Genomic DNA, 12,896 nt, shown 5'->3' on the forward strand with positions numbered 1-12,896 from the left:
AGAATGATGTAGATGGTACACCGAGTCCCCTAACAGGCCAGGCAAAGTACGTGATGGTAATATATATGACTTTCTTTTATACGATGCGAGTACGGTAAATGAGTAAATGTTATACTCGCCCCCTTGCATCCCTATGCCAACTGTTATTTTCTTATAATGTCTATGCTTTACATACTCAGAACATATGTCGTACTGACCCCCCTTTCTTGGGGGGGGGGGGGAAGGGCTGCGTTCATGCCCATAGGTACAAATACACTCTTTGGGGATCCGTCAGCATAGGAGTTCCACTCAGCAGTTCAGAAGCACTCCATTGTGCTGGAGCCTAGTTTTGGTATTAACCCTCGATGTATATATTTATTTGTTCACGGGTATGGCGGGGGCCTTGTCCCACCTTATATTACTGTTCTTACTCTTAGAGGTCTGCGGACATGTATGTGGGTTGTGTATGGGTTGTATATACATGTATGTACCGTGGTGCCTATGACAAGCCTCGCTGGCTTGTATGTTATCCTGCCTATTGATGTGCTATAACTTAAACAGGGGACATATTTACTTACAAATAGTAGGGATATACTCGAGTGCCCAGTTAGGGAACCCATCACGGCCTACGGGGTTGGGTCGTGACACTCTACATCAATGGTGAAGTTAATATCACAGTCAGAAGGGAGGCCAGGCAGATAGACAGGAAACACATCTGCAAACTCTCGGACTATAGGTACTAAATCTACTATAGGGCTCTCCCTACTCACATATCTAACAAAACAAAGTATGCCAAAACCCTCTAGACACTAGCCTCCGAGCTCGAACAAAGGAAATCACTCAAACTGACATGCCACTGCAAGAGGCCTGACACACCACTGGTGGAATACCAGGCATGGCTAAGGTAACGGTTTTGGTATAGCCATCCAATACCGCATCGTGAGGGGATAACTAGTCCATGCCCAGAATCAAGTTAAAGTCCACCATATCAAGCAAAATGAGATCAACCTAGTGTCACACCCTTGGATAGTCACTACACAGGATCTAAAAACCTGATCCACTACTAAAGAATCACCTACCGGGGGTGAAAACACACAATGATTCAACTAATGGCTCCAGACTCATACTCAGCTGAGGGGGACAATATATAGATATATATAAGAATATGTGGATCTGGGATCAAATAAAATGGATGCGGGATGATGGCATAATAAATCCGTACCTATGGTCACATCGTCCAAGGCATTAGCCTCAGCTCTAGCTGGATGTCACGGACTTAGACTTCAACTAAGACCTCCGTGCGGCACTTGACAACTTACTCACGAATCTTTCACGATCTTGTAAGTTCAAGTAAGCCTTTAAGACTAGATTGCTAAGGGAACGCTAGATTGTAAGAAAGACAAGAGAGTTTTTATGAAGAAGGCTTTTGTATTGCTTTGGAAGAATGCTTGTTTGCTTGATGATCTTCTACAAATGAATGCCCCCTCTATTTATACTACTCCTAAGGGGCTTAAGTGTAAATAAAATTTACTATACAAGTCCTTCCATATTTACAAAGAAGTCCCTACTCTAGAACTCTCCACACACTCTAGAGAATTCCAAGTCTTTCAAGACTTCTCTACAAGCTTCTGTAAGAATCTAGAGTTTTCCACTAACCTCTCCAAGATTCTAGGTTCTTCTACCTTCTTCTAGAATTCTCTTGGATATTCTAGAGCCTTCTATTAACCTCTCCAAGACTCTAGGTTCTTCTACCTTCTTCTAGAATTCTCTTGGACATTCTAGAGCCTTCTATTAACCTCTCCAAGACTCTAGATCTTTCCCCCGTCTTCATGATAAAGTGGCGGGTTATGACACTCTCCCCCACCTGATATGGCGACGACCTCGGCGCACTGCTGCTATAAAAGCCTCCGGACTTAGTCTTGAAACTGCCATAAGTCTTCATGCCATTCTTATATGGCCTCTTCCAGAGATTGTCCCTTCTAGTGGATGAGGAAAATGGCAGTGGACTGTTGTCCCTATTCCTGCTTGGTTTAGTCAACACTGGCCTCCATTCTTTTTGGCACTTTAGAGGCAACTGTCTTGGCAACTTCTTCGGCATCACACCCTTCTTCATGTAAGGTGGCAATGCCTCTCTAGCACTATTGTCTTCACTCAAACTCGCAATGGTGTCTATGAACGTCGGTACTCCCACCTCTAGGCCCTTCTCAAGATGCATGGCCGAAAGTTGGGTTGGTCCTTCCGTCTTCGGCACCTTGACTAGGGGCACCATACATGATCCCTCTTGCTCCATAACCACGAGTTGTTGGAGGTAGGGGTCGATCACCGTATGGCATCGCTGGAAGATCTCCTGCCCAAGGATGATATCAAAGATATCTAAGGGAGCGACGGTAAAGTTGGTCTTACCTCGCCACTTGCCTAATGTGATGTCTACTCTTTGAGCGACTCCGCACACCGGTGTAAGAGGTGCATTAACCGTCCTGAGGCGGGCATCACTTGGACTGTAACTTAGCCCCAACTTCATAGCTACTGACTTGGTCATTAGGTTGGGCTCTGCACCTATGTCAACCATTGCACGAGCGGGTCATCCATTGATCATGATGTCTACATATTGTGCGCCGTAATCCTTCGGCTTCCCTAATTGCTTTGCGATAGCTCCGCATAGTCCAATCAGGCCCAATTGCGTTGTGTCTGAAACTTGCTCTTGCCCTTGTGCATCTTTCCCCTTCCATTCCCGTAGGATGGCACCAAGGTTCTTCAGTTCAGGACACCTTGCATAGCCATGCGGCCCTCTGTATATGTAGCATCCATTCCCCTTCGCATTCTGTGCCTTTCTATCGGCATCACCTCGTCGTCCAGCCTTCTTACCATCGGACTTAAGATTGTCCTGGTTTTTGGGATGAGGTTGTTTCTATTCACAACCTCCCCCACCTTGGTCATGACTACCTATCGTCTCGTCTCCTCTTCCTCGGTCATGCTTATCATGCCTGAAGTCTGTCAAAGCTTCGGCTTGTGTGATGGCTTCATCGATAGTCCTGACTTGTCGGTGTTCCAACTCCATCTTGGCCCAATTTTGTAGCCCATCCATGAAGTGGAACAACATGTCGTCATCCGTGAGGTTGGGAATCTGAAGCGTGAGAGTAGTGAACTCCTTCACATAGGCCTGTATGCTACCCGTTTGCTTCAATTCTCGGAACTTGCGTTTGGCCTCGTAGATGACATTGTTGGGGAAGAAAGCCTTCTTGAACTCGTCTCGGAACTGCTCCCAGGTGTTGATGGTGCATACACCCTTCCCGATCTCGGACTCCTTGCGCTTCCACCACAACATGGCCATCTCCGAGAGGTATAGCACGGCCGTGTTGATCCTCGTCTCGTCATTCTTCACTTTGCTACACTTGAAGTAATTCTCCAAGTGCCAAAGGAAGTTCTCCACCTCTTGTGCATCACGGGCACCTTTGAACATTGGTGGCTTAGGAGCCTCAATCTTGGCCTCCCGGTCCTCGCTGGACGTCATGCATCTTCCCATTTCCATATCTCCCTTGAGTGCTTCCATCTCGGCCTTTATGGTCTCCATCGTGCTTAGTGCGTCCATGAGCCGACACTCTAAGGAATTGATCACCTCCGTCATCCCGTACTCGGCAGCCTTGCCCACCTCCAACTCCTTCCAGATGTTGTCGTTCTCTTCAAGGGTGAACTCCTCTAGAGACTTGAACTTGCCTTCGAACTTGTTCAAGCGCTTGCCTAATATCTCCACAGCTTGCCGGGCAGCATCTACCCTTGCAATCCACTCCATGCCGGGCGTGACGTCCACGGGCTCCTCGCCTCGCTCATCATCACTCACCTCAGTGGCCGAGGGTGAGTAGGATGTTAGGGCCTCGCTTGGTGTAGGCTCAAGCGGCACCTCCTCATTTCTCTTAGAGTTTTTCTTTCCTTTGCGGTGCTTCCTTCCAACATCTTGCTTGACGTTGGTGGCGGTAGTGGCGTTTATGTCTCCCTCACTTGCCATATCCCTTAGTAGAACCTTGCTCTGATACCATGTTGTCACAGACTTAGACTTCAACTAAGACCTCCGTGCGGCACTTGACAACTTACTCACGAATCTTTCACGATCTTGTAAGCTCAAGTAAGCCTTTAAGACTAGATCGCTAAGGGAACGCTAGATTGTAAGAAAGACAAGAGAGTTTTTATGAAGAAGGCTTTTGTATTGCTTTGGAAGAATGCTTGTTTGCTTGATGATCTTCTACAAATGAATGCCCCCGCTATTTATACTACTCCTAAGGGGCCTAAGTGTAAATAAAATTTACTATACAAGTCCTTCCATATTTACAAAGAAGTCCCTACTCTAGAACTCTCCACACACTCTAGAGAATTCCAAGTCTTTCAAGACTTCTCTACAAGCTTCTGTAAGAATCTAGAGTTTTCCACTAACCTCTCCAAGATTCTAGGTTCTTCTACCTTCTTCTAGAATTCTCTTGGACATTCTAGAGCCTTCTATTAACCTCTCCAAGACTCTAGGTTCTTCTACCTTCTTCTAGAATTCTCTTGGACATTCTAGAGCCTTCTATTAACCTCTCCAAGACTCTAGATCTTTCCCCCGTCTTCATGATAAAGTGGCGGGTCATGACATGGAGCTGCATAAAAGTGGGCCTGGGCTTATCTAACTTGTGCATCAACTCTGCCTCCTGACCTGCTTCCCTGGGGATCTCTCCATGCACCCTTATGACCACCTCTATGGTCATGGTCCTAGTTTCCACCTCTAACTGAAGGTGGTAGTGTTGACGCAGGTCTATCTGCCTCTAGAGCTGGTAAGGCTAGCCTGCGGTAAGGGCACTCACGGGATCAATTGCGTGGTTTACCGGTTCCATCGACTAGACCAAAAGAGTGATTCAGTCAATACAGAAGTGCGCTTAAAGTGGAGGGTGTGCTATTCCTATTGGGCTGGGCCTTTCCGCATAAGGCCCTACCATCAGGCTGAAAGCGGGAGCTCATCCATATTAGCCGGAAGAACCCATTTGCGAACTACCTCGGTCCTGACTCAGATTGATGCTAGAGACAACTTAACGGTGCTGATTACCCTCTAACGTCTGAAGAGATGCCTGGAATTGTTGGCTAGACTGAACTGAATTAAATCTCAGGCGAGATCTATCATAGGACTCCCTGGGTCTAAAACGGTGCCCATAATAACTATCCTCCTTTCTAGTTTTCTTGCCGCGTCCCCCTTGGGCCTTACAACGAAGCTTCTCGAGCGTGCGGGCATGGTATACCACTTTCAAAAAATGAGCAGCCTGCTAAGACAAAGGACTAAGTCTCGATTCACATATGGAGCCTCAATCTTCTCATGAAGCACCGAACTCTCTCCTCTTTTGTGGGTAAGATCATGGTGGCATGTATGGAAAGCTTATGGAATTGTGCCTCATACTCCGATACAGTCATGGAGCCTTTCTTCAACTATGAAAACCAATCCCAAAGATGATTTTTGACGCTTCTTGGAATGAACCGGGCCAAGAAGGCTTCTAAAAACTCATCCCACATCATCGGTGGAGCCCCAGTTAGCCTGGTCTCTAGGTATATACGACACCACTACTGGGCGGGATAGTCTAGATGGTAAGCAGTGAAGTTGGCTCCTCTCGACTCTACTAGACCGAAAGTCTGCAACTGCTCTAGGAAAGTGAGTAAAAATTCGTGGGTATCCTCACCCACAACCTACGAAAACCTTGGTGGTGATTGTTTAAGGAACACTTCAAGCATCGTTTTCTCTAGAAGTGGCATGATGCCCTCCAAATCATTCGGCTGAGCGACGGGTATCGGTAGCTGCTGAACGACTGATTCCTATGATGCAGGATAAACCTACGAAACTAGAGCTATGGCTTGCTGCATACCCCTCAATAGCAGCCAAAATTTAGGCAAATATCGCCTATAAGTCTGGAGCTGCAATTAGCTCGGGCAATAGATGGGCTGGTCCTAGGACCATCGGCTATTGATGTATAGGAGCTAATGGCAGCTCCACCTTGGTTTTGGAGTCTGCTCTCAATCTTGGGATGGTGCTACAGCCCTGCCATAACCCCGAGGTCAGCCTCTACCTCCATCGCACGTGCGAGCCATCTTATAAAGGAGTGGAGCAAGTGAGATTTCAGGAAACTAACAAGACACACACTGCACGACAATAATAGACACGTTCCTAAAGACATCTTGTAGCCTCCTGAAGATAAGTCATGGATGTCTCCACGCTGATCTGGAAGACTCTACTAAATGTTAGCTCTGTACAAGTGAGATTAGGTGAACCTAGGGCTCTGATACTAACTTATCACGAGCCGATTGATCAGGTCATGATGGCACCTACAATAAACCAAACATAGACAGGCCAACCCATATCACAGAACTGTGGGTAACGGGATGTCAGGGTAAAAGACTAGCAATCAAGTCTAAAATAGTAAAGAGATAATAGAAGAATACATGAATAGCGGAAGCAACTATATATATATACTAGTAAAAAGAGTACAAGTTCTAAAAGTGGACCACGAAAACAGAGCTGTCTGAAAAAGCAAAAGACAATCAAAATGTATATACAGAGGGAGATGGGTAAAACTAAGACATAATATGCTCACCCTAGCCTCCGATCACAACCGAACCTGTCTCAAATCAATGCTGATAGCTAGTACTAGGACCTTCATCATGAAAATAGATGCAGAGTATAGTATGAGTACCAATTCAATGGGTACCCACTAGGTATCATAGGCTGACTAAGAAAGATAAGTAAAAGTAAACTGAAGTGAGAGTAGATGACCACAACTAAAGACAGGGCAAGAAGTAAATATAGGTATGTACACAAGCGTACTCAACAAAAAAAGAGAAAGAATCTAGCTAAATCCATCGAGCTCCTATAAACTCAAAGGGTATAATCGTGCACAAGTGTAAGGTAGCAACCTGAACAGACCCCCATAAGTCCGACAGGAGCAAAGAAAATTTGAAGTAAAATAAAAGGAGCCAAAATAATTCCAATGATATCACCACTTCCTGGACTTGAACCGAACTATTCCTAACTCTCATACCATTACCCAAAGCTAAGGGAAGATGAATAATCGAAGATTCATTAGGGAATAAGGGACAGAACCATGTATAAACTGGACCACAAACTTCAATCGGGTAACTGTAGGCAATGAGTTGACACAAGTAAGCTAGACCACAGACTTCAATCGGGTGACTGTAGCCAAGGTGTCAAACACAGGTAAGCTAGACCTTAGACTTCAATTGGGTTACTATAGCCAAGGAGCCTGAATAAAGTAAGCTAGACCATAGACTTTAACCAGGTATCTGTAGCTAAGGGATCGAATCAAATTAGAATCAGTGACCAAATGAGGGTTACAGAGAGTACCTCTAAATCGAGGACCATCTATATATCATTCCTTCCCAAACCATATACAACCAACATCATCACGAAGTCTCCCATGGTTAAGAACCAAGTGATATCTGATCGACAGAAAAATAGGACAATATGTAGGTAAGGTCACAACCTGAGTTACTTTCTAGCTAAGGCTTGGACTATCAAATTTAAGTCTACTATATTAGTCTACAGGGAGCTAACCGTTTGAAATGACATTGGAGAAGGTCTAAGACCCAACGACACCAAAATCGCGCAAGTCTAGGGTAATCACTAGTCTAAACCTAGACTAAGGCCCAACATGCTTCTATTGTGTATAACCACAGGCAAGGTATACAACACAAGGCGTGGATGAACAATAAGTGCGGTACTCATGCTTAAATAGTCCAACAATTTCCCAAAATAGTACCTAGGACAGGAATTCTAGGAATTTAGCATGCTCGACACCCCAACCCCTCTATCTCATATAATTTAATATACAATTGCCTAAACATGCTTAGTCTCTCTAGAGGAAAATTGTAGCCTACCTGTAGGCTGACCGCCATGCTCTAACTCACGAAATTTGAGCTTTTTCCTTCTGAGCAGACTCTAAATGCTGCCACGCTATCAACAATAGAATCATAATGTTAATACGATTGTTATGACACTAAAATTGTCAAATTTAGAGATGGGTCAATTTTGGAGACAAAAATCAGGGATTGTGGGACCCACTCTGTAAATCACAGAAATAACTATGGGAATAGGCTCTAACTACTACCCCCAGCTCATGTTCCAACAAGGAACACAATTTAAACACCAAAGTAGACCCAAATTTAACATGTATTCATGATCAACTACAAAGCTCAAGAACACTAGAAACGATGGAAAAAGGAGAAATTACCTCAAAGAAAGCCTCAACTCCTAATTTTGTACATACCATTGGGTTCCCCTGGAAAATCTACGCAATTTAGCCTTTTGAATAAACCAAATTGCCCAAGAATTGAATGAGAAAACAAGGTTTGAAGTTGATATAAAATCTAAAAAATGGGTCTTAAGAACGACCCTCAAGTGTCCCAAAAGCGACCCCCGGCAATTTCTAAAGCAACGCCCACCTAAAAGGCGGGCATCACTTTAGAGATACCTGGTTGCTTTAGCGACATGGCTATCGCTTAAGCGAAACCCGCCCAAGAGGGCTGGTCGCTTTTGCGAGCTCCTAGCCTCTTAAGCGACAATCACTTTATCAACCAGGGGTCGCTTAAGAGACGACATTAGACACAACTGTTGCAAGAAAGAGCTTAGCATGCTAAATCCACTGATGGGGTGCTCGGATTCATTCGGAACGTCATGCCATAAATGAGATATTCTACCTCACCAAATTCGATATTTTGGACTCAATGGCCCATTCAAAATTCCTATACGAGGTCATATTAATGAAAAATGGGTCCCACCCAAGTGCCATTTTGAGCCAATTTCCATATTGGGCCTCGAGATTAGGCCGAAAGGTCGATCCAGACCAAACTCGATAATTTGGAGCTAACCACGCTGTTAGAATTTTCATTTAAGCATGTTTTCCAAAAATGTTGACCAAAGTCAACTATAGGCCAAATTTCAAAGGCAAAAACATCAAATGGTCCTAAACTCGTACTGATTGCCTTGGTACTCATGTCGACCATGCTACTAGCCTAATTTGGCCATTTTAGAGCTGATAGGGCCATCCGAGTTTCATTCTAAGGTCATTTTCTTGAATTTATGATCGAAGTAAACTCTTCAAGTTATAAAATCTCCAAAATAGGGAAACAGGCATAAAACCCAAATGAACGACTAGGCAACCAAACAGTCAGTGCCAGCTAGTCATAAATGACTTAGGATCACTACAAGAATGATCTAAATGACAAAATAAATGCTTAAATTCAAAAATGACCTAGAGTATCATTACATCCTTAATCTTTGAGGAGGAGACTATGGCTATTTTGGACATGCAGGTTAGAATGTTGAGGTCTAAGGAGATTCCATCGGTAAAAGTCTAGTGGAGGCATCGTCTGATCAAGGAGGCTACTTGGGAGATCGAGCAGGACATGTGGACCTGATATCCTTATCTTTTTAATCCACCGGGTACCTTTCTTCCTTGACTTTTGAGGACTAAAGTCGTTTTAGTAGTAGATGTTGTAATGAACCCCAAGGTCATTTTTATGCTTTTGCTAGTTTTTACCATTTTACCCCTTTCCGTAGCTTCTTTATAACTCTTATGTGATGTTGGGATATGTGGCATGCTCCCCCAGGTGTCTAGTTAATTTTTGAGGTGGTTTGGCCATTTTTGAGCTTAAGGCTTGAAAGAGTTGACTTTAGTCAACATCTTGAGAGTCGGGCATCTTGTGAGAATTCTAACAGTTCCATCAACTCCAAAATGTCCATTTTGGTCTAGAAGAAAGGTTGGTTTGGGTTTTGGATTATTTGTTTTGAGTTTGTGTGATTTGTCATTTTAACTTCAATGTTTTGGCCAAGTTTAAATTCGGTCAACATTAAATATGCTCGGATGAAAATTTCATCAGTGGGTAACCTCTAAAACGCCAATTTTGGTCTAGAACAACCTTTGGTTTGGTTTCCGAGGTGCTCAAAATGATTTTTTATCCGTTTGTGCATTTTGAATGCCTACTTTGGATAGTGTTGACTTCGGTGAACCTTTCAACAAAATGACTTCTGTTGGAAAATAAATCAATTCCGTTAAGTCTAGAATGTTATTTTCAGTTGGATAGCATAGTCCATTTGCATTGCACAGGGGTTCGAATGAATTCCGGACCCCCATCAGAGAAAATTCCATTTCTCAAAAGTTGAGCACCAGCTGAACTACTGGTGTAGATACTTTTACTCATCGCGTTTGTGACCCAGTGGTCCATGATCGCAAAGGTCTAAGATCCTAGGCATCATAATCGTGTGATTGCCCATCACGATCATGATGGGTTAGCTGGATCACAACTCGCAATTGTGAGGCCCAAATCGCGATCACGAAATATAATTTCACTGACTTCTGTGAAATTTAATGCCTGTTTCCAACAGTTAAGTCCTATTTTGAGGCTTAGAAAATTTTTGATTTGAGAGATACTCTTGGTATTTTTTGATGATTCTAGTTCTAGTGAGTTGGAAATTTTTGTAGGGACGTTTCAGAATCCTTTCTCATCCTAAAAACCTCATAAGTTTTTCATAATTTCGTTGATTCTTTGTATTTTTGACTATTCTAGGTCTTGAAATTGGTGGGGTTGTTTTGAGCACTTCCAATGCTTGGAATGTGCCCATTTTTATGGAATAAGTTCCTTTAGCTATTTGAGACCTTGTGACAGAGTTAGATTTTAAATTTTGTGCATAGGTCCCAATGTCAATTTTTTACCCAATTTTAGTTCCATTTTTAATTATAGTAATATGGGTATCATTGGCTTTTTTATGCATTCTTTGATAATTTGATAGAGTGGCATCATTCGGAGGTGGACAGGAAGGGAAAAGCTCAAGTTTAGCAGTTTTTGTGCAGTTTTGGCCTTGAGGTAGGTTATGGCTTCCTCTTATTAGACTTGGCTTGGTTGGAATTGATATATTTTGGGTGGTAACGAGTGATTAGGTGGGTGATTTAGGTGTTGATATCCTATTTATTTTTTTGGAGTCGATGATCATCAATAGGATCTAGTTTAGGATATTAACTGTTGGAGCCTCAGTCTAGGTGCTAGCTTGGCTTGTTTACATTCCTTAGAATCCTTAGAACATCTCCTAGGTGATTTGAACTTAGGATTCCACATGTTTGATTCATTTGGTTTTGGTTGGACACTCATTGTGATTTTTGGCTTATGCTTATGCCTTGTTTGCTTATGATATTAAAATGTGTGCCCGAGACCGTGCTTTTGATACACCGGAGTTTCAAGTGATTGATATATGATTTTTGACATGCTACTTGTCTTGTTTATCTCGTCGGTGTTAAAAATACTTTTTAAAAGAATGAGTAAAAGATGAGAATAGAACTTTTGGTTGATGAATAAATATAAGGGATTCAAGGAAATATGGTGATATCTTACTTATAGAAATTCATGGTTGATGAGCTCGAGGTGTGAATTTTGGGCAGCTCCTTGATACATATTCCGGGTTATTACTTCGATATTAATGAGCTCGAGAGTTGTTTTGGGCGCTCTATGCTAATTTTTGTGGCATATTGATCCATATATACTACTTTATATTTATGCATTCCTCCGATAATTTATGGATTGAGATTATTAATGTGATTACCTATTTGGTTGGACTTGACTACCGTATGATTCTTCTAGTACCCTCTTTCCCCTTATTTGTAGTTTATGCTTCTCTCTTATTATTATTAGTATCATTGTGCTGCTTATTATATATTTATTTTTTCTGAGCTTGGTCAGTCTATGATGCCTACCGAGTACCCCGTACTTTGGTACTCATAATGCATTTCTGCATCATTTTAATGTAGATCCCAGTTAAAGCCATCCCCCAGCGTGTGGCTGATCATCCGTAGCGGTACTAGATCCAGATTGTGGTGAGCTCCTACGTTCAGAGACTTGCTACTTTCCTTCTTTTGTACTGTCTATTATGTTGTATCTTAGGATAGTCAGTTCTTTATTGTATATACATATTATCAGCTTTTGTACTTAGTAGCTCCTGTATAGGTGAGACCAGGTTCGGGGTTTGGTGTAGTGTCAGTCCGTCATATTTGGTCACTTTTGGGCTTTTTTTATATTTTGTATCCTATTTACATATCTATACCTTGGTCCAATTTCTTTTGTTATATTTTTCTTATTTTCTCCTTCTTATGTTATATATTATTTATTTAAAATGTGGTTTGATTCTGTTTGATTGGGTTTGGGTTGCCTACTCAAGGGTTATAGTAGGTGCCATCATGGTCCGTATTTGGGTTGTAACATCTTAGCATACATTGCATACATAAGGTAGATAAACTTAACAAGATAAGAGGAAATAACAACTCAAAAGTGAAGTCTAAGAGATAGAAATACTCAACAAGTGCCCAGAATGGACTACATCAAAGTAACGTCTAAACATGCCTCTAAGTCTATGCTTGATGGGGGCTTAGGACAAGCTCCTAGCTCACCCGAATCATAAGAAGAAAGTCAAAGTAGCAATGTGAAAAGAAAGTAATGTCCTTGATGAAATGATGACTCACAACTCTTTGATAACTAAAGCAACTCTAGCCATAAATAGGATGGTCGACGTCCGCCCTTACATTATGAGACAATGTAGGAAAAATATGCGTTAGTACATAAAAGGTACAAAGTATGTGATATATGCATGAACAAATAATAGGACGTGAACAATATGACATAAGATGCATGACCAACATACTGAACATGAATAAGGCTTAAAAGCATTTGAAAACATATACAAACTTATGGTCAATGCATAATAAAACTTTATAGTAAATCTCATATCTTAACATTCGACTTGTGTGGGATAAGACCTTTAAACAACATCTTAGACCATGCAATCTATAACATGGAATTCGATATAACTCCCACACCGAGAAGAGAGAGGCTACTTGACAAGGTAGACT

This window comes from Solanum dulcamara, chromosome 1, assembly GCF_947179165.1.
Source record: "Solanum dulcamara chromosome 1, daSolDulc1.2, whole genome shotgun sequence".
In the NCBI taxonomy this organism is placed as follows: Eukaryota; Viridiplantae; Streptophyta; class Magnoliopsida; order Solanales; family Solanaceae; genus Solanum; species Solanum dulcamara.